Raw genomic sequence first — 25,786 nt, forward strand, 5'->3', positions numbered from 1 at the left:
TTATACTAATGAGTTAGTGGACATGCATAAAATAAAAATATCTGTTCCTTTTACATTGTTTAAATTGCTACTGTCAGGTACTTCAGCTCCAAATGATAACATGTGTTTAAAAAACCAAATATGTTAATGTTTCATGTTATTTTAAAATGTCTGTGACTTTTTTCAAAAGATTTATATTGTGTTTTGTGATCCAAGCCTGAAAGTATGCTAAGAGGCCTGGAGAGAAGAAAACTTGCTTTAAAGCAGAGTATTTCCCATACTATTACCCTAAACCAGTGAAGTAATGAAATACGATAAAGAAATTGGAACAGATTGCTGTTTTTATCTTTAGCAAGTTTATTTAAAATACAATGTTTTATAAAATGACAAATCAGTTTAGTGATGAGACCTTTAATATGGAATGTCTGAGTTAATCCTTCTGCATTACGCTTGCTTCCCCTTGTGGTTTGTTTTTGAGACATGCAACTGTAATATCTTGGAAAAAACCAGTCATGTATTACTGTAAGCACCCCTTTCAAACGGTGGGTAGTCTTCTGCTTTGGTATGCATCATTAACTACAATGACGTTAAATTGTAGTGCAGAAAGAGCGCTGACCTTTAAGAAACTCTTCATGGGCACATGCACTCAGTGGAAAGGGCTGCAGGTACAAAAGGCCCTGTTTGGCTTAATCTGTAGGAGAGACAAGAAGAAGCTCCCATAGAGAGACGTCACTATAGTGAGAAAATATACATTGGGTAGTACCTGTCCCATATAGCTGCTGCTTTACCTGCCTCGTGCTGTGAAGACACGCCATCAGCATCTTCCTCCTGGTGCAGTAGCTATGCGTTGATGTATTCCGGTTGCCTTCGGTGGCCTGATGCAAGGAGGTTTGGAGAGCGCTTGAATAGCTGATGTCGACTAACATTTAAATAAGATATCCAGCAAAAGCTGTCATTGATCAGCCAGCCAGTTCCTGTGCTGAAACAGTAACACATGTGAAGTGTAATTACTAAGAGGAGTCAAGGGGTTTATAGCTGTTAATGCAGCTCAGCTCTGGTGACTATGAACTATCTAGTTTGTCCCAACAGACTCCCTACAGGGAACTTCTTGATTCAACTCCCTCCATGTCATTCAGAGATGTTTGAGGAAGGTGGAAACAGCAGAAGAATGATCAATCTCCTGAGGGTACTTCCCAGCAAGTAATCACATTTGTTTAATCCTAGTTTTAAATCAGTTAAACTCCATCTTAAAACCACTTTTGTCTGTACCCATCTGTCTAAAAACTATTCCAGATCTTCTGTTGGTCACAAAACTCCTAATTTTTAACATCAGTTTATTCATGGTCAGTTTATTATTCTTATGCCAACACTGTCCTATAATTTGAACAGCTTTTCAAAAACAAAACTGGGTGTATCTCCCTTTTGTTGTATTTTATAGATGGCTATCTGTCCCATCTGTCTTTGTTTTTCTAGGCTAAGCATGGCAGGCTCCTCTGGACCCCTGGCCAAGGTTGGACCTCTAGTGTCTTGCTCTTCTCTGGCTCCTGCTGGTTAAGGAATAAATGTTTCAGCTAAAAGCCACCTTCAGAAGGCAGTACCAAGCCAGGCTTCTCTCTGGAGCCTAATTGTTTTAGTTTTATTATATTTCCTGATGGCAATTTAAAAAATGTGCGCAAGAAGCGCAAGAATGCTGTTGTGGATGCAATGGGCTCTCCTTTGAAACAAGCAGTCGTGCGTTCACTGTGTTCAGGCACTGGTGAAAATGCCACAGCGTTGTTGTATTTCCGTGTCCCTAAGGCAGTGATTGTGCTGATGTTAATTCATAGGGAACAAAAGTAAAATCAGATGCGAGTTTATTACTTTAGCTCCCTGCATTTTCATTGTTATCTTGTATTTGAATAACTCAGTAATCTTGAATTATTTTTTTAGTACCTTCACACTTAGCAAATCCTACTGATATTTCTAAAAGGAATATTTTTTTTTTGAACTATAGTTGGTTCGTTTCTTGGGGAGGATGTGCAAAAATAATTTGAAGCAACCTGTAAACATGTTCTTTCCGGAAAGATTCCACAAATGTTAGGTTGATAATAGTGTCATGTCCTTCAGAAGACACACCTGGGTTTGAAATGGGACTAGCAAAGGAATGTCACGCACAGTCCATGCAGTGGTTTTACCGAGCTGATTTCTGTCACAGCAGTGGAAATGCTGCTTATGGATTAAGACTATTTTTTGAACTGTGTGGCTGAAAACCAGCCGATCTTAAAAGCACTGTCCTGAAAAACCAGCTGTGTAAATATTTCAGTGCATTTTTTCCTCCTGATTTGTTATTCTTCCCCCACCCCCAGTCCCCTTTGCGATAGCAGATTATTCACTTTTCCTTCGGAAAAGGATCTTTGCAGTTTGAAGTTTCCCGGCATGAAACTCCGGGAGGGACCTTCACTCTTCTTTGCAGCAGTGTGTCAAGCCCTCGCTGTCCCATCGGTCAGAATTAAAACTAAATGATCCCTGGTATTTCCTTGCCAGATGACCAGATGTCATGCACAGCAACAAGGACGTAGCGGGCAAGTCCGGCACCTGACTGCCCAAATCTTGGTTGTATTATTCCCATTTTCAGTAATGAACATGGGGAATTTTACTGTAGATCTTGCAGATGGAGTTGTCTGAACCTAGGGTTTTGTTTTAGTCTCTAATCTATTTTGTTGTTAGCCATATTGTTATCTGATTTTCAATCTGCTGGAATAATTTGCAGGAAATCAGTGTGACTTTCTCTAAACCAAGATAAGCAGAAAGACTTTGCTTTCTTGTTTTCACAAGGGCTTTAGTTCTTCAGGTTGAAAAATCCAGTGGGTTTTTTTAAGCTTGTGATAAACTCTAGTCAGTAAATATTTTTTCCACTTCAGTTACTGTCTTAATGGGCAGAGAGAGGTGTCCATCTGAAAGTGTGTTCTGGAAATGGAGCTGCTCTTCCAGAACAGACCAAATTATCCAGGCAGACTTGGTTTACTGCTGCCACCGTGTTCTGACTGATGCTCCTGAGGAATTGCTCTGGACACCAGTCTGGTCCCTAGCAGGTGATTTACTTATGTCCTTCAAAAGGATGAAGATTGGGCGTTCTTAAGTTTGGGGTTTTTTTTAATATGGATCATTCTGGACTGGCTGATATTCATGTGTAACCTTCAGAGGAGGAAGTGCTGCCCTGCAAATCACTCAGCTTTCCTGACTCCCACTTTGCTGTGGGACTCCTGCAGACCAGCACAGGACCCGTTGATGCACTGGATGAGGCTTCACGTGCTCGGTGAGACTCGGCGGGACGTAGTGCCTGCGGTTTCTACCACCCTGTGCCTCCACCCTGCTTGCAGCCAGAGCAGCACTTGCTCACATCTGCTTGCAAAACACTGGGGGAGCTAGGAGGGGTGACAGGGCTGCAACTGGTGGGGCTGTTGGGGTGTGAATTGGCAATCGGTTGTCAGCTGGCGAGCAGCTCTCCTCCATTGCAAGTGCTGGGACCTCTGTTCTCCTTGTTGTTGTTATTAACTCCAGCTTGGATCTTTCCTTAATTGACACCTGATACATGCCGATGAGTGGTAGTGGGTGGGGTTTTTTGTTGTTGCTTGTAGTTTCCTATTGCAATATTATATTCTAGTTTCTGACTAGGGATGCCATCATAGCTGTGTTAATAATGAACCCTGCAGACTTTGTGGTTTGCTCTCAACTTCTATTAAACTGGGAATTGCAAAGTCCGCAAGAGCTGGACACTGGTAGCCTTATAACAGAATGGCTTCATATAACTGTATCTGAACTGGATAAATCCATATCCAAACAGTTTCTTCATATACAACACCCTAAAGAATGTATAGTGTCTCTGATATGTAGGTTATTTTTCTGAAATTAAACACAAACACTTTTGTAGAAGATGGAGAAAAGCATTATATTCGTAGCTCCCTGCAAGCACTAAGCATTCGATTCAGATGTCAGATCTTAAAAGCAGAATCTTTGGTGAGGAACACTGATGTCAGCCTGGGTGGCTGCCAGCTGTGTGCATCTGGCTCGGGGTATTTGTGAGCAACCATGGCAGCTACTGCTCAGAAACCACCCTGGCACGAGGGGAAGTGTGTGTCTCACATGAGTCATAGATGTTCTTGTTCGACATGTGCTTTTTTTTTTTAAACCTCAATCAATGTATGAACTTGAGAAAGGGGATCTGTGGAGTCAGGAAAGCCTGGAAAGGTTATAGCTGATAACGTGCTCCCTGTAGCACTGCTCTCCATCCTAACACGCTTCGCAGGCTGCAGATGAGCAGTATGAAAGTCATTAGTTTGCTACTGAAATGCAACTTGGGATTTTTTATGTCTGTGTGGACTTAGAATGGAAAATAAATGCAAGAACAGTGTCCAGCCAAGGTTGCAGGGGATTCTTTAAATGGGCTGAAGAAAATTCCTCTGGCCAGAACTTAGTGCAGCTATTCCCAGCCACACCTCTGGGTTTTCCCATCCACTGCTTACTGGAGATGCGTCATCCCGTGTATTGCCTGCACATTTATTATTCTACTCAAGATAGCTACTGAAAAACATTCTTAAAAAGAAAGGGGGGGGGGGGGGGGGAATCAAGTTACCATGGGGGGGAAATGGGGCCAAGCCCCGTGGTGTGGCATTGGCTTGCTGAAGGCTGGAGATGAGCAGATCTGGATTGGGGCAAATTGTATCTGGCGGGATCACTCGGAGGTGTGCTAGTGAAGGGTTTGGACCCCCCATATTTTAAATTCTGCTTTTTCTTTCCTTTCTACTAGCTTTTCATAGCCATCATGAAGGCAGGAGGGAAAATGAACCTCCAGGCCTATGTCCAGTGACAGGATTTGTGTGCCGTACACACTGCTCCAGAGGTGACACGGGATCGTGTTTATGCTTCTTATCATGAAGGAGTAGAATAACCTGGCCCGTGCCAAGCTTCTCGCAACTGTGGGTTTGCAGGATTCACGTTCCCATGAGTATGCCTACCTGCATGGCACAAATTACTGGGGGTGGTATGTGTGCCAGCCAGACAAAAGGTATTATCTGGGAGGAGGCTGATATTCTTCCATGAAAAGTGGTATGGAACACTACTTTTGCATCACTACACTCACATTTTTTTTATTTTTTTTTTTTAGTGATCATTAGGTGTCTTAGGAGCTTTTCCTCATTAGGTAGAGACTAAGGAGATGGTAGTTAAAAATGTTATGCATATTGTTCAGGTTCTGCTTGCAAGTAAGGACTGGATATGTTAACACTTGAAAAAAGACCAAAACCCTCTCTGGTTTAGAGAGAGATATCAAGCCTGTATTTAAATTGGTGCTCTGTGTGTGCTGTGTCCCCCATTGAGGGACAGTATTCCCTCTGATTATTTTTTTTTTAAGTAGCAGTTTAATAGAGTAGAATTTAATTAAGTGGAAACTTTGTCAGAAAAGCACTGACTTGTATAATAGCAAAAATAGGCTGTAACCACCATCGTTCCCTAAGCATAATTTGCAAAAAAATACTTACATCAATGAAGTAAATGTGATCTGAATCAGAAAATGATTCCTAAAGACTGTTTTAGCTTAGCTTCAACTAAATTAATGTCAGTCTGGTTAGTGGCTTGATAATAAACATGCTTCTGCTTTCTGAAGCCACTACTGTATAATCTGATTACAGCTGATGTGGCTGGCGGCGAGCCAGCCCCTACTCTCACAGCAGCCTCCTTCCCTGCTGGAATGTTCCAATAAAAAACACAAAATTCGCTTTGAAGGTGACCGGCCGAGGCTGGCGCGTTAGTCACACGGCACGGCGGCAGCACGGTATCGCAACCCGACCGGTGGCTCTGCTTCTCGGCTTTAATGTCTTTTTCTACTTGCAAGGGGAGAAGCAGCTGGGGTGGCAGCGACATGGGGCACCTTTCTGGATGCACGTCGCTGAAGGCTGGGTCGTGCCAAGTGTGCTGAAGTTGGAGGGTAGACCCTCAGACGTGGTGTCTCTCTTGGTGTGGGTGTTTATCTAAAAAGAGTGAACACAGAGGTTCCACGCAAGTTTTTATCAGATATCAATTAAAGTGCTGCTTCCACTGCTTATGTTTGCTTTCCAATCAGCCACCCTGGTGTGAGTGTCCAACGCTTTTCGGAATTGGAAGATTTGCCCCCAAGCCCTGCAGTTAATGGAGCTTTTTTCCTATATCAAGTTGTATTGCTGGATAGAACTTATTTGCAGTTTTGCTGATGGCCTTTTTGACAACACACTCTTCTAGTAGTGCGGTAAGGGCTGTTGTATTGTCATCTGCAGCAGAGGGTGGAGTTAATGCAGTGGAGAAACCTGCGGTGAAGAAGAGCTGCAACTTTGTGCAGTGTTACTGGAATGGGAATTTTTCATGTGATAAGCACTTACTGAAATGGGGTTTTTCCTATTCTTTTAAAAATAATAGAATCATAGAATCATTAGGGTTAGAAAAGACCTCTAAGATCATCAAGTCCAATTGTCAACCCAACACCACCATGCCTACAATCTTGGAAAACTTTTGGGTTTTACTCTTTTTCTCTGTTTTTATGGGGGAGGTTCTGCAAAGTGGGTTAGATACCATGAGAGTAGTTTCCTGGGCAAGTCACATGCAGAGAATCATCTCTTCCAGGTAAGAATTATTATATTTCTTGGCAGCTGGATTGCTGTTAGTGCCTAAACATCTTCAAAGACTATAAAAATGGAGACATCTTACTGCTATTTCAATGACTTTGTCCAAGATGTTGCTCCCCGGATGCTCTATATATATATATACACACACACATGGGGTCTGTTTCTTGTATTTCCCAAAGTTGCTGGCATGAAGGCTACTGTAGGAAATCGGAAACAACGTCTTCTGAAGTGGGGGGGGGGGGGGGAACCTTCACTTGAAGGTAGCCAGTGATGAGTAAAGGAGTTTCAAAGAAAAAAATATTAGTGAAGTCTTTCCATATTGCTAGTAAAATCAGCAAGCTGTCTTGGTGCTTTCATGACAGCGAGCTTTTCCTCCACTGATGACTTCTCCAGTTCTCTTGGAAAAGCTCATAAAGTACAGGATCAGCTAAGCTCATGGGCAGTGAAATACTCCTGGGACATGTCCCGAAAGCCAGATCAAGACTTGAGAAATGGCAGCTTGTGTGTTTTGGTGGTTTTTTTGGTTCTTTTTAAATAGGGTTTTGGATAATATGGCTACAGATGCTTGTTGTTGGTCCAGGCTCTAAATTCTTTGAAGCTGGTTATCAAAGTCTTAACCACAAAGCAAGCAGGCTTTTGGAAGATAGCGGTGATGGTCAAGGCTGGCTCTGCAGAAGCATTTGTTGGCTTAAAGGTATTTGGCCATTTACCTTGAAGTCTGCTTAGATACCAGTGATGAATAAATGCTTGTTCCTGCTACGAGGAGTTGATGCCTGTGGTGGGACACACATGCTGAGATGAACAGCATGGGGTAGTTTTGTGCCAGGTGAGTTGGTGCCATAGGGGAAGGTGCGTCATGGCCGTCAAAACATAGTCCAAAGTTGTGGGGCTGTGCCTGTTTGCACCCACAACCTCAGCCCCAAGAGCAGGAGGAGGTGACCTGCTTGCAGTGGAAATGCGTGTCCCTCAGGTTTCTAAAGCTTTTAGATCAAATCAGAGACACCTCTGGGTGCCAGAAGTGCCTCTTGCTCCGCATCATTCATTCGTCCTACACGTTGTCAAAGCGGCACCTCCCTTCAGCCCATACGCTTGTTCATATGTGTATGTAGGGGCGTGAACTCTATTCTCTATTATAAATTATAATGTCAGCTAATAGAAAACAGAACCACGCTCTGTTTGCTTACAGTCATTATGCTAAAATAGATTAAATTTTTATATTCCATCTGAAAACAATTAGACATAGATGATTGACATGCAAAATAGGAGAAGATTGGAAAGAAAAAGAAAATTATGTTGATTTCTTTTTTAAAGAACTAACTCTAAAATTGCATTTAATGTCATTTAATGGATTGGTAAGAGAAGCACCTGAAACAATAATTTCATATGAACTGCAGATCTTTAGTGGGTTTTTAATAACAGAGACAGAGCAGGAACCTGAAAGAATTTCAGGAAAGAGAAATCAACTTGTAAATGGGATATAAAATAAGCTACCTCATTTCCTAACAAGATTCATCTCTAAATTTTCCAAATATTTTAAGCGTTCTGTAAAGCGCTGCAGATAGTGAAATCTGGGGAGCGCGCTGGTATTCTGATAAGTTGAAACAAAATAAGGAGTCTTTCTGCAGATACAGAGAGGCATTTTAAGTTTTAATATAGAATACAATCTGCCCCAAATAGGTCTGGATTGTGGAGATATTAACTGTTTCTTTGCCAAGATGAGGAAATCTGCCACAAAATTAGTGGAAAGCATCTGCTTTGCATTCTCTTATCTGCTTCCCATGAAACATGAGCAGTAAAAACTTACATCCCAGGCTTTTCAGTTTGCAAAGCAATTTATTCAGGTTTCCAATACCTGATTGCTGAACGGAGGAGATACAGACCCACGAAAAATATGGACTTTTGTGTAGCTTGTATTTATTTTGCAAGAGAACATCTAACATTTCAGTAAATTCTTTCAGTAGAAATGTTTGTTTAGCTAAGAGGAAAATGGGACATTAGAAAAATTTTCCCACTTCATTGTCTTTTTTTTTTTTTACATGTTTCTGAAAAGGTTTTTACAGATTTTAACTGGAACCTTTATTGGGACCATAAATCACTAAGTTTCATTGGGTTTCTTCTTTCTTTTTTTTTTTTTATGAATATATATCACTGCCAAAGCAGACAAACAACTTCAAGGTTAATAAAGGCAGAGGAGATGCAGGTTCTTCCAGAGCCAGGAATGTTTTTAGTTTATTTGTTGCTATTGAATTTGAACTTACTTTTCAATAAAACTGGAAAGGAAATGCTGCTATTTTCCCACAAAATTGTGCCAGGAAATGAATTTGCTGTGATTCAGTTTCATTTTGGAAGCGGTAGCTGGAGATCTTATTGAAAGTTCTCAATTATTACAGCCATGGTCATCCTGCACGTGGCTTCAAATGGGGAATCAGAGTCCTTGGGGATTTCTTGGAGCTTGGAGGTAGGACTCCAAAAGTGTGCTGTGGTCCTGCTCATCATTTGTGCCTTTGGGTCTCACATCAGCTTGAGCTTTCCTGCTCTGCCTAAAGGAGATGCTGGGGCTCATTTATTGCTCGTGGGGTCTTATGGCATGGGTGGCTATAGGAGAAGACAGGAACTGGGTTATCTGCGTAGGCTATAACTCTTTTTTTTTTTCGAGGTGTGATGTATAAAGTTATATGTATGCAGGTGTGTGGGCACCACTTCTATGTGCAAGTGTCTGCGCAACAGATCTGCACTACCCAAAACCATGAGAATTTTAGTATATGGTGAGATTCTGCTCATCACGTAGGCAGCGTTGTGCCTCCGTAGTGATTGCCATGTGCCTAATGGGTTGAAAACCTGTTTTAAAACAGTTATATGGAAATCTTAATCCTGGGGACTAAAGTGTTGTAACTCTAACTGGAATCAAGTATCAAACTTCTTGCAACAAAATATGTGTGTGTATGTGGTGTGTTTGTATACGTAACCTTTTCTTTCTTTCTTTTTTTTTTTTTTAAATAAAAGCACAATGTGGTGGTTTTTTCTGGTTTTCTTTCATTTCCTTCCCAGCACGCCAGGTCTCTGCAGCACTCCTGCCTGCACCTCAGCTGTGCTGGGTCAGTACAAGAGATGGTGAAGGAGGTATCAGACCTTTTCCTATGAAACCAGCACTGAAGTACATGCTTGTAGTGCAAATGGAGACACAGGCTCCTGTTTTCTAAAACATGTGAGACAACTGCAAAGCCAGACAATTTCCAGATCAAACAGGGGGGTGTGAGTGTCCTTGTTCAGGAGATACCAGCAATTCCCCCCAGCCTGCTCCAACACCACCACCTCCTCCTCCTCTGTCAGGGCATCTCTATGCACTTGCAAAAAGCAGAATTTCTGAATCCAGGCTGGAAATTATGAAAAGAGCTTCATCAGTTCCTGGTCCTGGCCCGTAGCCTCTTTTCTCTGGTCTGCTCGGTTTCTACTCGCTCTCCAACGTAATGAAGTCACAGGCAGTTTCTCTGCTGCCTGACTGTGTATATGGGGAGGGATTTCTTTGCATAGGTACGGTGCAAAAACCAAGGGCTTGGCCCTGGCCCTCCTCCTGCTCCAGCCAGGGATGATTCAGCTCTCATTTTGCAAAAACTTGGCTGTAATGATTTGAGAAATCACAGCAATTGAGTTAATATTATCTACCCCATTTTCACTCGCCTCTGAGGCCGGGAAAGAGGAGACCTCCCTGTTGCAGTTAATCCCTAGGGTGAGACCACCCTTTCTCTTTTGTTTAAAGTCTTCGAGTTGGTAGATGAATGCAGTGGCATCTGCAGCTTCTCGCTTCCCGGGCAGGCTCCCAGGGGGAGGCACAGCAGATGTCAGGACCTGCCGCAGTAACTGCGTCAGAGATCACGGCCAAGCGAGGCTGCTGGAAAAGCTCTTCCCCACAACAGGAATCCCAAGGCACTGGCAGTTTCCTGCATAAATAATCCACTCTCACTTGGTCCTAATGAGACTTTGATTTTGTGTATCTTTAAAATACAGGAGGAAGGGCTGCTCCCCTCCCTTTTTGTACGGGTCATGTGTGAAATGAGGAGCTGTAAGGCTTTTGGGGCAAAGAGCGTGTCTTTGTTCTGGGTTCCTACAGCACCAGATGTCCCAAAGCTCAGAGCTGTGGCTGTTGCTCTCAGGATGCACCTACCAAAAAAAAAAAAAAAAAAAAAATCCCTTTGCACCTGGAGCTGAGAGGTTTTGCAATTTTCTGCCTCTTTCTCATATTGAAGGTGGCAATGGACATCCCTGTCTGCTGATGCCTGTTGCCATACATTAGTTGCACATCAGTGCAAAGGGGTGTTCAGTTCTGCTGGTGGTATTGACTGGAGGGTTTCCAACAGTATGATTTTTCCTGTTTTAAGGCAGCTGTTCCTGGAGCTGTTGCTGGGGGGGGAAATGGTTGGTTTGCATGCGTGTCTGCATGTTTTGGAATTGCAGAGGATTTTGGGTTCTGTTTTTTAGCAGACTCGTAAAATTCTACCAGGGTCTTTAACGCGGCGTATACTTCTAGCACTGCTGCTCTGCAGCTGTATGGCTATTGAAATGTTTTATTATTTCAATAACATTTTGAAAGGGATGTTTCCCTCCCAGCTCGAGGGAAGAAAATTGAATCCCCTTTCTCTTGTCTTATGGCCTTGGGACTCAAACTGATGTGCTCAGACCCCCCCTGAAAAGGGTTCGTTGCCCGTGCCCATGCCTAGTGGTATGGGAGAGGACAGGACGTGTCTCTCAGCAGATATCCTTTGCAAAGACCACCTTTATGAGTATATCTTGCTCAATGTGAGATGTTAGTTGTGAATATAAAGGCTTTCTTCCAAGAAGTCTTAGAGACTTCTGCTGTGTGTCTCTGCACTGATATACACTCTAGCAAGGAACAGCAGGTAATGTATTTATACTACAAAAATCTATTTAAGAATAGTTTTTCCCAGAGAACCCCTAGCTTATGAAATTATAAATTAGAGATGAATTCACACCAGCTGATGAAAAAAGCACTGACCATCCCTGCTCCATATTGATGGATGTGGGTATGCACAAAATCCTCTCTTTTATTTTCATTACTAGCCCCTGATGCTGCCAGCCTTCATCTACCCGTCCTGCACAACGTGTGCCTTGCACCACATCCTGGGCAGGGCTTTCCAACCTCCTTGCTCCTAGCCTGGGCAGCCTCAGAGCACTCAGATGGTGTCACTTGGGATTTTCTGAGTCATCACCGCATTAGTTGGGCTTGGCCTGTGTCGTGCAAGAAGGGTTTTACTTTGAAGTCACTCCTGGCATGTGTTCTGTTGAGCAAACGTGTAGCGGGACCTTGTTCTGTTGCTGTCCTTCTGTGTTGGATTAATTCATTCCTGGCTTTGTGTGTCAGAGAGTGGTGGTTGACAGTTGACATTAAGACCAGGTTTTCCTGTGTGCAACGTTCCCTGTTCGGATGGGAATGGGCACTGATGGGAAAGCGAGGTCAGTTTTCAGTGTTTTATCCATTGTTTTTGTTCTTTCTTCTGAAAGGAGGAATTCCCATATGCGTAAGAAGAGTTTGCACTCTGGTTAGGTTGAGAAGTTATTTAGATTCCATGCTAAAGTTGGATGTTGCTCTTAAATGTGTTTCCAAAGGCAATACATCCTACTGGTTTAATACTTGCTTGATGGTAAGGAGTAATGGGGCTGAGCCAGTGGCCCCAGCAAAACCGCTTCAGAGTCACCCAGCCTGCAGCCCAGACCTGTGCTCTTCAGGTCTGTCCTCAGGGCTGCCAATACCGCCTCGGTGGTTCTTGAAGGGTGCCGAAAGAAACCAGAAATTAAATGCATTTATTGAATTTTGTGCTCTTTGTGGCTGGAAATGAATTAATTAGCTCAAAAACAATACTAAAGAGGTGTGTCCATTGCACTGGCCTCTGGTGAGGCGAGCAGGCTGGGCTTGGGGGGGACAGCTGTGCTGCTGGCCGGGATGGGAAGGCAAGGATGGGGTGTGCTTTGGGAGGATGGGGGGACTGAGAGTATTTGACTCTTAAGGTTAAGTTAACTTAGGTATAAAATCTCAGGAGCGGCAGAGGGGCACTGTTAACAAAATCTTGCTAGTGGAGGGTCTCCTGCGAGGGTGCCGGGGTGGTGTGAGCCTGGGTGCCCAGCCGGGAGCCAGTCGGTGCTTCACCTCCTGCCCAGCTCGGGTGCTGAGAGGGGAGTGCTCCCGTTGTATGGTGAGCACACATACACGTTAATATCTCCTACTATTGTTAATATGAGTGTTTTTATTACTGTTTAATATTAAGCAGCTGTTATTTGCACTACTTTCATGCCTCAGAGCTTCAGTGATGAGCTGGACTCTGGTTTGTACTCAGCTCAAGAGAAAGAGCTGCCCGTGCGGCCGTGGCTGGCTTTGCACTGAGCCTTTCCCAAACCACCAGGATAAATCCGCAGCACAGACAGGGCTGCACAGCAGCGTCAAAACAGGCAGTTGTACAACTACAGAGAGTGGCTTACAGCCTAAATTGTCTGAGATGTCTCCAGAAAATTTTCTTTGTTGTTTTGTAGCAGATTACAGCTTCATTTTTGTTAATCATTCATCTTGGAATCTGTTTCAGAAAGGGGTGAATTTAAATGCATATGTGTTACTCCCAGTTGGGGGGGGGGGGGGGGAACAACCCTCATCAGGTCGGTAACTGGCAGAGCACAGAGAGAAGGTGAGGCTGAAGACCTGCTTAGGCTGACTTTTAGATCCTCCTCTTGCTTGATTGCTTCCCTTGCCCCACCATCCCCAGCAACACATACGAAAATAAGATGCCCAAGGTGTGGACCTGATGACAGAACGTGGGTCCTTTTGTTTGGTGCTAAGCACAGGGTTCTGTAAGTGAGCCAAAGGATTAATAAAATAAGTTCCTATAGTCACAATGAAAAATTATTTGATTGCCAAGAAACTGTCGTTCTAATGAACTCGGATAGTCTGTTTGTTGGAGACACCAGAAAATGGAAACGGGCTTGCATAGCTTTATTACATTCAAAAATAGACTTTAACTAGAACATTCTGTATTCTTTCCTGTTTGAGTAAAAACAGGGGCTGATAGAAGTTGAAAGCAGCAGATAAGCTGATGTGGAGACACATATGGCTTGAAGCTAGCGTTTGAAAAGCAAAGAAACCATAATCAGTTGAAGGTAAAAAGAAAAATGTTCATAGTAAAGAGTCCTGTTCTCAAGGCATCACTTCACATTGGTATGAAGACAAGTTTCGATTAACTCCAGACAAATTCTTTTTTTTTTAATGTGCACCTTATGCAGAATGGATGTTTGTCACCGTCCATCTTCGTTACTAGGGAGGAAAAAATGTGGAAGCATGTTGCTGCTCGAGCGTTTGGAGCCCTAATGCTAGAAATCAATTCAATGTGGTCATCTTATGAAAATACTCTAAACAGCCCATGTGCTGCTCTGATTTTTAGTTGAAAAGGATAAATTTCCTTCATAATCAGTACTGTAAGATGGGATACAGAAAGTTCAGTTTTCTCTCTGAAGACTGCCTTTTCTAGGGGTGTTCAGTGGACCTGGGAAATGTTTTGGTAAAGTAACTGAGATTTGCTGGAGGAGGGAAGACCCATGGTGGTGGGAAAAGGGACCCGTCCCATCTGGCGTGACGCATGGCCAAGTGTGATGACCTGGCTGGGATTCTGCTGGAAGGATGTCGAACCGTGCTCGTTTGTGCCTTGTATCTCTCTGGGACACCTGGAATATTGTTGCTGTTTGCTGGGATCTTTCACATCCACGTAGTGAAGTCGCTAGAGCAGATTGTCTGTATAGAAAGGTTCTCTGCTTTGGATATTTTCCATTTTTGAAAGAAAAGAGGGGGGAACAATTTTACAAAATTCAGAACATTTTCAACATTATTACTTTTTGATTGCAAAATGTAAATGATTGTGTTGAATTCTTGGCTTTTTACTACTTATGTCAAAATATTCACTGGTAAACACCCCCACTTTCTATCCGGTATCTGGGCCTTGATACTTTGTATAAGGCGATGGTTGTCTGTTCTCAGCTTCCTATGGCAGAAGTGCAACTTAAAACAATCTTGGTATTTTATAGATGCTCTGAATTTCAGAAGCAGCATCCTGACACTGGCAAGTGAGCTGACTGATACAAGGGTTATTTCATGCAGAGATGAATTAAATGTAAGACGACTACATTTTTTTTCCATAAACTGTTGCCCATAGTTTTCAGCAACCAGATCAGAGTATAAAAAGCAAAGGTAGCTGCGTGAAACTGAACCCGAAGAAGTAATTTGCTTGCTTTCAAGCTTTTTTTTGTATCTAGAATTTAAATGGTAGGGAATGTGTAAGTGATTCTTAAAGTTAGCCAGCAGTAGAGTATGTGCATGGGTGAACCCAGCAGTATGAGTTCTCCAGCTGGTACCCAGGATGAGTGTTGCCTTTTGAACTGGAAACCAGAAAACTTGACATGATCCCTGGCCATAACTGCTATTATTGGGTAAACATCTTAAATGCTGAGGACTTGTGTTCTCTGTCTGTAAAATATGAATAACAATATTGTATAAATGTTCTTTGATCTCTTCCCATGAAAAGCTCTGTGGAAATTCCAAGAATTCAATATTAAATGTTGTATTTAACCTCTTTTGAAAATTGAGACCATTAAGTTATTTATAAATATTTAAGTTAAATATTCACTTGGTACAGTTAATGTTTTTTGCTATAGTCAAATCCAAGTGGCTAACAATAAGTAGTGATTAGCAGTGATTAAACAACAATTTAATGTCTGCATCTACAGTTTGTTCAGAAGCAGCTTAAAAATGCTGTAAGGCAATGAGTAATGTGGCCTTTGTGAATTATCTGAGGTAACTCTGAGGCAAGAATTGTGGCTGTGTAGCACTGGGAGAGAATGTCGTCACAACATGTGAAAGGAGTTGAAATGGTGCTTCTCCAAGTCAAATGGGGAATTCATTGGTTATTGCTGGCTCAACAGGCATAAAATATAAGTCAAGAAGGATATCGCCATTCAGGCTTTGACACCTAATCTTGTCTCATTTGAACTGATGTGCCGCGGCTTCTTGATTCTCTGCCATCAGTCTTCTCCTTGGGAAACCGCAAGCTGAAGTTAATGGCTTTCATCATAACTGCAATGAAAATACCATTTACCTATTTAAAATGCTCAGCAGGAAAATGCTCAAGAATGATGCCTTGTGCTCCGGGCTATTCATCCAGTTTGATGAAATCTCAGTTTTTCCTAATGGCCGCAGGTATGCAGACATGCCATGAAACTTTGAACTTTCCATCTATTATTGAGCATGATTAATTTGTGTCCACACCAGAGAGCTTGTTGTACATTAAGCCCTGCCAGCCAACAGATAATTTTTCTAGCATTTTAAACCAATTTACGACCTAGCTGACGTGCTCATTGTTTCACTAAACCTGGCCAGTCAGCGCCGTTTCCACCACAGAGCAGGAAATTAATCTTTGCGGATATTTGACTCCATCAGCTGTCCTACCTGCCGCATGCAATTGTGGAGGAATTTGGCAAACTTTCTGTAAGAGTGATGTCCTCAAAGTGTGTTCACAGTAGCTCCCAGTAATCCTCCCCTCCCTGTCCTGGACTGTATGCCCCAGGGCATCATCTCTTCTCCCACCCAGCTGAGTGCAGCCAGAACACCAAAAGCCCAGGGCAGAGGGTTTGGCTGTGTCATTTGCAGAAGCCAGGAGGAAGTGTCTGAGGTTGCTGAGACTCATCTCATGCGTAGACAGTAAATACATGACTGGGGTGATCTGAAGACTCATCTTAAATCTTGTACTGTTGGCTTTAATAGCTTGGGACTATTACAGATATGAAAGACTTGGAAAGTGCCAGCTTAGCTCCTTGGTTATGTCCCTGGTTTAAGACATGGGCATGGATGCAATTAGGCTGAAACTTCAGTAGGGTCAAGAGAGAATTTGCAAAGGAACCGTTAACCAAAATGTGTGCTTCTACCTGCGTGTTCATACAGATGCTTTATAAAAAGATGAATCCGAAGCTCATGTGTTGATTGCGCTGTGCTGTTGCAATCATTGCTCCTCCTAATAAATGAAAAAGAAAATAGGAACTGGAAAGAGAATTCATTTCTCTCAATAAAAAGTGCAGTGAAACTGGCACAAAACCAGGTCTGTGCCCGCACCCTGTTTAGGTACAAACCCCTAAGGTGAAATCAAGCCTTGGATGCAGCCCAGAGGGGTTGGGAGGTGCTGCTCTGCCAAAGCCTCGCTGGGACTCTCATTTCGATGTTCCCGACGTCTGCCTGTGTCCTTGCACTGGAAGGAGTTCACCTTGAATCTCTGATACACAGTTTGAGCTAGTGTTAATTTTAGAATGACTTTTTACTTAAAATGAAAGCTTGTAAATTCAAATTATTTGACTTATTTGCATGACTAGGAAAAGGCAGTTTGATTGGGGTTTTTTTGAATTTTCAAGGATTGTGGAGACAGAACTATCATGTGGAGAGATTCACAGCAGATAATGGGATGCATCAAAAAGATGTAAGGAGATAAATTTCAAGCAATCTGAAATTCATTCGGAGATCCCAAGGAGATTCCCCCTAAGTGACCAGCGTTTTGCTGAAGTGCCAGCATCTTTTTCTCTTTCCAATTTTGTTTTCTCTCTGAGCCATATCTATTGCCTTTGAAGTAGCTACAGCCGAGGCCAAAATTTGTGAATGCTGGAAACCAGCAGTTCTGAGCAAGGAAAAACCTTTGTAGTCTGTTCACAGACAGAGCAACAGAGTAGGCAAAGATTATTTTTTTTTTTATTAATATTTTATTTCCAAGCCTCCGGCATTTGGCCCTCAGCTTCAGCCTGGTTGCATTAAAATGCGTGGTGCAATCTTAAAGGTCAGTCGGCCGCCAAGCAAAGAGCTTCCTGGTCAAGGAGACCTGGTAGGGAGAGCGTTTCCCTCTGTGCTCCTGTGTTGCCAAATAGTTTAGCTTAAGGAGTCATGGTTGAACTTGACTGGCTTTGAGATGCAACATATTGCTGCTTCTGGGCAGTTGCATTGGTTAATTAGGGCTGTGGTTAATGTCAGAAAACTTAGCTTTGGTTAAAACATATGCAGCATTTCCAGTAACTGACTCGGAGTTCAAACATTATGAATCATGAGCATTAAGGCTAAGCAATAAAATGTGTGTTCTTTGTGATTGCCATTTGTGTCTTATAGCTCGTTCACGTTTGAGTTCTCAACGTCATGTCCACAACTGCTGAACTGGAAATACCTTTGGATATGACAGGTACTATTTCTGTTATGATTTGATTTCCAGTCCATGGCATTGTGAGAACCAGAGAATATTATTAGACATATTGAAAAATAAAGATAAAAACAATGTTAAATCTCATACTTCAGTTGCTCAGCTGAGTGAACATCTTAAGTTGCTATCTTGTAGTATGGATTCTGCCATGACAGTGCTGCTGTTGCAAGTGGAAGATGAAACTAAATCCCTGAAAGAAGTGACATTAAAGATCTTTATGTTTTCCTGTGATACTGTGTTCCTTTCAATTAATTTCAAAAGAAAAGACTACAAAATTTCAAATACAAAACAGCCTGGATGTCATCTGGAATTTATTTGACCTCTTACATTGGCTCTAAAAGAAATCATAAACAAATAAAACTTCTTTTCTAAGATAAAAAAAGACACTTCATTTAATAACTAGATTAAAAAACAATTTAAAACTTACTGGGGGGAGGTTGCGTGTGGCACAAGAAAGGAAGGAGCACATTTCATTTTAATGGCCAGTTCATTTGGTATGAACCCCTCGTCAGGGGCGTGAAGAAATTCCCGTTCTGCTGAGCAGCCCGCGGCTGCAGCGACCTGTGCTTCCTCAAGTTAGTGAAGTTGGGATCTTTATTTGGAGAGTTTGGATGATTGAGGAAAAAAAATATTTTCTTCTGAAGGGAGGGAAATTTTAAGGCCAGTATTTGGAAAGAGCATGTTTCTTCACTAGGCAGCCCCAGTATTCACAGATTCCTTTAAATCTATGTGATGATCCCCAGTCTTTTCTTGGAAATTGAATAGACTAGCTTTCTCCACCTTTATGAAGCTAACTTGTAGTTAGGACACAATCCCAGCTCTCTTCCTGCCTCTTCCACCATCGCTCCTCCTTCCCATGAGGCGCCACTGTAGGTATCCTGGGTAAAATGTGTTGCTAGACACATAACAAGAAAAATATTTGTTTAGTCTGCTGCAGATGGCTGTTCAGGATGCTGTGGAAGTCTAAGCCTTATAGTAGTTTTGTGGGTGTTGTTTGTACATGAATTTTTCTTGGAAACCATCCTCCTAAGGAGGCACGGAGGGTTTGTGCTCATCCCTCAGTGAAGAGAGTTGGGCTCTTTTCCTTCAGCATCTTTGTCCAAGGAGTTTGAAGGAGGGAGGGACAGAGGAGTGTTGCCAATGTTTGGTCAAAATGAGGACCTATCCAGCCTTGAGCTACCAAAGAGGTTTTTTTTCTGGGCATGAACTGGAATGCTCAGTGTGTCCAAAGACAACTGGGCTGAAAAATAATTTCCTTCCCTTCTAGAAAAATGTGGAGCAAACTTCAAGTGACCTGTCTGGAAGTGGTGGACCATGTCTAGAAACAGGTCTTTGTTTTTATGCAGGAAAACTGTTTTGGATGGTCTGTGCTTTCAGTCTGGTTAAAAAGAGCTGGTTTGGTGGGATTAATCTGCAAATCTGTGATACACGGTGAGAAAAAGGAGCTCCCTGGGGTGATGGCTGTAGGGCAAAGCAGGTTTTTCACTGGAGGTGGGGGATATACGTGCACTCGCGTTAGAATACTTACGTATTTCTATTAAGATAATTCAGCCAACAAAACATATAGCCAAGGGTGATAGAAATTGAGGAATGTGGACTCTTTCTTGGCAGCTCGAATCCGGCTTGGAAGCGTTTCAGAGGAGGATTAAATCTCACTGCTTGGCGGGTCAGGGTTGGGGTAATCGGCAGAGGTTGGGGATGGCTGAACCGGGGATTAGTGCAGCACGGCAGAGAGTCTGGGGATGCTGTAAATGAGGATGCAAATGAAAATATGTCAAGCATCTTTCATCCTAGGCATTTCCAAATGGGCTGTAGTGTTTTCAGGAGCTTTGAGCCTGTGGAGCGGGGGAGAGGTTGGATGGCAAAGCTGCTATCTGTGCTCAGCACCGGTTTCTGCCCAGGGTTAGGTGGGAAGGCGAGAGCGCTCCAGGCTTGTTAGATCCTATTTTGTTTGCTTTGGTGGGGGACTCAGATACCTGAAGTCCCATGATGAAAAACTGACTTTTGTGCCCTAATATTGTTTGCCTTGTGAAATTAGCCACTTTAATCATTAGTTTTCCTGTTTTTGTGCAATATGTGCATTGTATACAAATTAATGTGGTTAAACCAATGTCAACCAGGCTTACATTTGAGAAAAGTTAATATTTCTCTTGGCTGTTCCAATATTCTTTGTTCCTTATGTCCTGAATTAATTTCTTCTGCCGGCTCTTGCTCCATGCACAAGGCGATAGTGTCCGAGTGACTTGCCGAAAGGACTCTGCTTTTTCACTGAACAAGGTGGAAATTCCTCTGTTTTGCAAAGTGTGTATCTGAGACGTAACCACTTCTGCAAAGCTTCCAGAACAAGACATCAGACCAAAACCAAAAAGTAAAATTAAACAGTTTGTGGTATGTAGCTACCACAAACAAAACAAAGCTGGCTTTGGCCCCGTGTTTGGGTTTCTCCAGTTTGCTGGATGGACTGTGCCGGGGGCTTGGTGCCAGGATGTGGGATGGATCCGGAGCGGTGGCTCGGTGCTCGTGTCCTTCTTGCCATGCTGCTGTACGTGCCAATAACAGGGTTTGAATGTAAATGCAGGATGCAATCACCCAGGCTCCAACTGCAAACTGCAATTTTTGGATGCATAGCTACAAATTTGGATTTCATCTGCTGTCAACAAGAGCTAAAAGCGGAGAGGGTGGTGTTAATTGTCCTCTTTAACTGCTGGGCAGGAGCTGCTACTGATAGTAGGCAGCACTTCAAGAACAAAGTGTTTCTCAGCCATTTCTCAGGTTGTCACAGTGGTTCCACTTCAACACCCATTAAAGCAGATTCAGGTTTGTTTGTCGGGTGTAAACGAGCCCCTCGGGTTTTGTGCAGGTTGGTTCAGTGGTGGTACATGCTGCAGGTCATCAAGGCCCTACAAAAGCTGCAATTTCCCCAGCACCGTTGGTGCAGCTGCATGGAAATGGCAAAGCAGCGCTGGTTTTGCAGTTGCTTGAAATTGAGAATGTTGTGTTAGTTGTTAGAATTGCTTATAATTTCCATAGCGTTGTCTGGGGGAGCAAACCTCCTACAGTGTCCCTGTGAGCTGCTTCTCTCTCTCTTGGGCTCCGCTGCTGCTTCCTCTAACCAGTGGAAAAATGAGCAAATGCTTTAGACTTCGAGGTTTTCAGTGGCTTAAATGAAGATGCTGACGTATGGCCCAGGCCATAAGCACGTCGGGCAGGACCAGGGCGATGGCGATGCAGGAGCGGCGCTGGAGAAGGGACTGCTCAATCTAAGTGCACAAAGGTTTTGGGCTGAAACCATCCATTATTCTTGTGTTTATTTCTCATTCCATCAACTCAAGTTGTGTTTCTGGCAACTGTTTGTTTGCTTTGGGCAGTTATAGTTATATTAGTGTAAATATTTTCTAGTGATTGTGAGTGTCCAGTTTACTTTAGTTTCTTGCAATTTCCTGCTGTAGTTTTGAAAAAAAAATTTAAAAGGGGGGGGGGGGGGGGCGGCAGCACAGAAAACCACTCTTCCCGTAAGCATCAAACTGCTTTTTCAGGCAAAACTCATACCTCTGAAATGGCAAAGGAACTTTTTTGTGATTTGAGAACTGAAAAAAAGAGGTGACATCTACAAGATTGAAGTGAATTCTCCTCCATGGTTGTAAAATGGTACAATAAAACCCGCATGAGTCACTGCTGCTGGAGTTAAGTGACCATGGGAAATTTATGGTCATACCATCGTTCTTGTTTATCCTCTTCTTTATCCCATCCGTTTCCCATTCAAACTCATTTTTGTTGTTGTGTATGTATATTGAATAGCAGTGTCTTTGGAATGGGAGTCTTGTATGTGTACAATTTGCAAAACATAAAAATCTCCTGGTTGCTATAACAATAATAGTGCAATAAACGCTCGGAGTCGAACCATACTGTGAATATCTACAGTCTGGGACTTTATCTTTCTTTTTTTCCATTGTAAAAGTACTCTTTTTTCCTAAACGCTCTCTGCAGTTTCCCATTCAGATCCTGGGTAAGTGGGCATAGGCATCGTGAGAGCTGGCTTGCGTGCTGAGCTGGCCCTGCGATAACCTACTTTTGCAAAATTAATTTTTTTTGCAGCAGTACGAGCAAGGGCTGGATCTTATTTATTTTGCCAAAGTCACTTTTTCAATATGACAACAATTAATAAATGATTATGGAAAAGAAATTCAGCATTTGTTCTCCAACCCCTATAAATAAGGTAATTGCCTTCTCTAGAGGGAACGGAGTTGGCAGAAGTTTCACAGGGAACTGTTGGGCTGCGGTATTTGTTTGACATGTTTTAAATGGTTTTCCGAGCAAAATCAGACACAAAAGGAAAGGGGCTTGTCAATCAGGCAGCTTGTGTTGGGCTGTTAATGTCCCCCTGTCAATCAGAGCAATAGCAGCTTTCCTAGGTGGCTGAGGAGTTGCTGGAGGGAGCGGGGAAGCAGCTGCAAGAATTCGTGGGGTTTTTTATTTTAGACTTTCCCATTTTATACAAGTGACACATAGTTTCTTGGAGGATCTGATTTATTATTATATGGATTCAGGCAGAGTGTTTGCAAGATTTACTCTACTTTATGGTATTACAGCAAACGTAAACATGTATAATTTGACAGCGCCAGAAGAAAATGAAGGTGGAAAATGGCTTTTGTCAGCAGCCAGAGGGGTTTAGAGAGAGCTGTGAAAAGGAGAGAAGAGTTGTGACCAACAGTAAGATTTATTTCATCTCCATGAGGAAGACTGTGGGTTACTTTGGAGGAGAATGGAGGTGAAGTGATACTGAAAGCTAGGGGAGGCTCACGCCACAGGGCATCGTGCCCGGCGTTGGGCTGGCTGTGGCGAAGATGCCGCGGTGGGTTTCCCTGCCTGGGACCCTGGGTGCTGGGGGCCCATCGGGGCTGACCCCTATGGCAGCTGGCTCCTTTGCTCAGCTGGAACTTGTTTTAGCTCCAAATGCAAGCAAAAAGATAAGAAACAGAAACATCAGCAAGAGAGAACTTTGACAGCCAAGTTGTGCAGAAACCAGATGTCATTCTTCATAGTTCTCTCTCACCCGGGTAATGTGGGTTATTCCACCTCTCTGCCTCTGGGTAAGGGAATATCTCCCTCCCAACCAAGAGTCTGGTTCAGGCCAAATATTTAGCTGTGGTTGCAGTGGCCTTCCTGGTCTGTATGACCACTCGGGAGCATGCAGCAGTGATGTTCAAACATGACCATGATCCCAAACCAGAAGTGATCTTTACTGAATTCTGAGACTCTAGAAGAATTTAGAGGGGAGGGAAAAGTACCGTTTGTACTACTTTGCATGAGTTCTTAGCTTAGTGCTACAGACCCACATTTAGTTTCTATAATACCCTGTTGGATCTATAGGTATTTCTGCTCTTCAAGATTTTTTTAACATGTTTTCTAAAGCTTACAATCAATAGAAAAGTTGTGTTTGGGGTTTGCTTTCAGACTGGGCTTCATTGCTCAGTACTCCTTAAATCCCTCAAAGTCCCATCCTGTAACTCAGAAAATGGCTGTGCGTTACTCATCGGTGGATGCAGTAAATGCTGATTATGACTATTGATTAATAATCAAATTACATCAACCCAATTCCTGGAGGAATGAGTCAGATTTGCTAGAAAATTTTCATCTGTGAGGAGAAAAATACGGGCTGAAGCAGTGGGTTGAAAACCTTAGAGCCCTGTAGACCACTGCCAGCATGCAGGACTTCTCCAAGATACAGGTGTGCTTACCTGAAGACATAGTGAATTCAGCTAATGAAACCCAGATCAGCTCATGGCTGTTCACTGTGGCCTCGCAGATCACAGTTTGGAGGGTGGTGGCCCAGAGAGGGAAATTGGAATATAGATTTTACTTTTTTTTTCCCTGCTTTGAGTGTTAATTTCCAGCCATTACACTTTTATACGTGGCTAACTGCCCTTCTAAAGGCTTCATTTATCTCCATTTCAGAATTCAGTGGCAGTATATCTATATTCATGCAGGACTGTCAAGGTTTCTACTTGAAGTATTCTTAGATCCTCAGGTGAAATTACATCCAGTATATCAATAGTTTAAAAGCGTATCCTGGAATCCAGAAAGCAAAATTGAAAGCAGGATTTGGCTTACTGAGTTGCATCTTAAATCCAGGTCTGATTTTAGTTAAAAACTTGGCAATATACAGCAATAGACATTATATATTAATCAATGAAAGATGAAGGCCAACCCTGCTGCTCTGCTTTGGGGAGAGACCTGCCTTTTTTTACTGTCTTTCAAGAACAAGGTAGACTTGGAGAGTTAGCAAAAGTCTTCATGCAGTACCTGGAGCGTATGATTGGGAAAATAGTGGTCTATGGACAAAATGGCTCATAAAATGGTTCAATCAAGCCTCAAATTGACCTATTTAGGAAATGAAATCTTGATTCTGTTTTGCAAATCTTTTGTCCTGTACTCTGGCAAAAGGATGTGCCGTCTCACCCGTGCCTGTGTATCTGCAGCTTCAGTCTGTGCGATCCCACCACTGCACTTGTCCCTAACACCAAACTAAATGAAAGTCGGATGCTTTTTGTGTTTCCCTTTTGTATTTCTCTGGCCTCGTTTCCTGCTTTCACCATATTTTTCACTGTTTTTCTTGAACACGGACACTTTAAAATACAAGTGGAAACTGATGGTAGTATCCAAACTTAGTAACATATTGGATAGCTTTGCTCGGAGTAATTGCCTCTTTCTTTTCATCTCATCTCAATGCTTAAAGAATGACAATACCTCATCTCCGCTAAACCTTTGAACCTTTCCTGGATATTGTTTGGAAAGTTAAACTAGCAATCCAGCGTTTGTTTAGCCGATCTCTAAACCACACAGATGATGGGAACTCAAGTATCTCGAGGTAAAAAGTTGTACCTTCAGGATTATCAGAAATAATTTAAATTTCCTGCTTGATCTTTGAGATGCTTTTTGCTGTTAAAAAAAGAAAATACAACACTGTGGATCTCCCACACTGCTGTCTTTCTATCCTATCAATACTTTAAAATGGGGAAAGAATACATTTAGATGTCATGTCAAAAGACTTATAGACCTATTGCTTTATAGACAACAGAAACTTTTGGAGCTGAAAATGGTCTAAGTACCTCTGAAAGGTGCATTTGGCTGTTTGGTGATGAATTGAGCATCTGGAAGAAGCAGCTGAGCAGTCAGTCACTTCATTATGGCTTTTTGAGCTGTTTGCAAGAGTAGTGATCCTGAAGCAGCCAAATAGACCAAACTATTGATCAAATAAGATGCATGGAGTAGGCAAATGAACGTGGTTAAACAAATCACGGTGGTAATTTTGGTAATTCATAAATTTAATGTGCACTTGCAGAGTTCCCCAGTTGTACCCTTGTGTCTTGGAAAGCTGTCGGCTGAGCCACGTGCTTGGAAGCGGTTTGGTGCAACGCGTTGGCCGAGGAGAAGACTTTGGTCTAAAATGAAGTTGTTACTAAACCATTCCTCAGATGTGTGAGCAATATATCATCCCCTCTTTGCACTTATATAAAAACAACCATTGCAACGGTATTTGCGGCCAGAGCAGGCCCAAAATGTGGTAAAAAGTGGCTATAACAGAGTTTGCCTTTGCAGCTTTTGTGAGTGTTGGCTCGTGCCGTTTCGTTAATTGTGCCTGTTCCCCACCTTGTGCCAACCACCTCTGAGGCATGGCATGTGCCAAAGAAATGTCAGCGTGCTTTCTGGTATCTCAACTATGTTTTTATACATACTGATATACTCTCCCCCACACACCCCAGTCTTCCTACAGCTGTTTTATACTCAGTCACGTTGCTAACTGTATATTTAGCACCCACGGTCCCTGGAGCAAGCTCCTCTTCACCCCGACTCTGATCTCTGCAGCCTGGTCACCTGAGACGGGGCATGTCCAAAGGGAGA

At 42.7% G+C, this 25,786-nt stretch overlaps 1 protein-coding gene across 1 annotated transcript in view; it reads left to right on the forward strand.

Moving 5' to 3' along the window:
* Window positions 1-25,786, forward strand: part of COL23A1 (collagen type XXIII alpha 1 chain) — a 194,590-nt gene that overhangs the window by 95,249 nt on the left and 73,555 nt on the right. The window lies entirely within an intron of this gene.

The sequence above is a fragment of the Balearica regulorum genome, chromosome 14, assembly GCF_011004875.1.
Source record: "Balearica regulorum gibbericeps isolate bBalReg1 chromosome 14, bBalReg1.pri, whole genome shotgun sequence".
Taxonomy (NCBI): Eukaryota; Metazoa; Chordata; class Aves; order Gruiformes; family Gruidae; genus Balearica; species Balearica regulorum.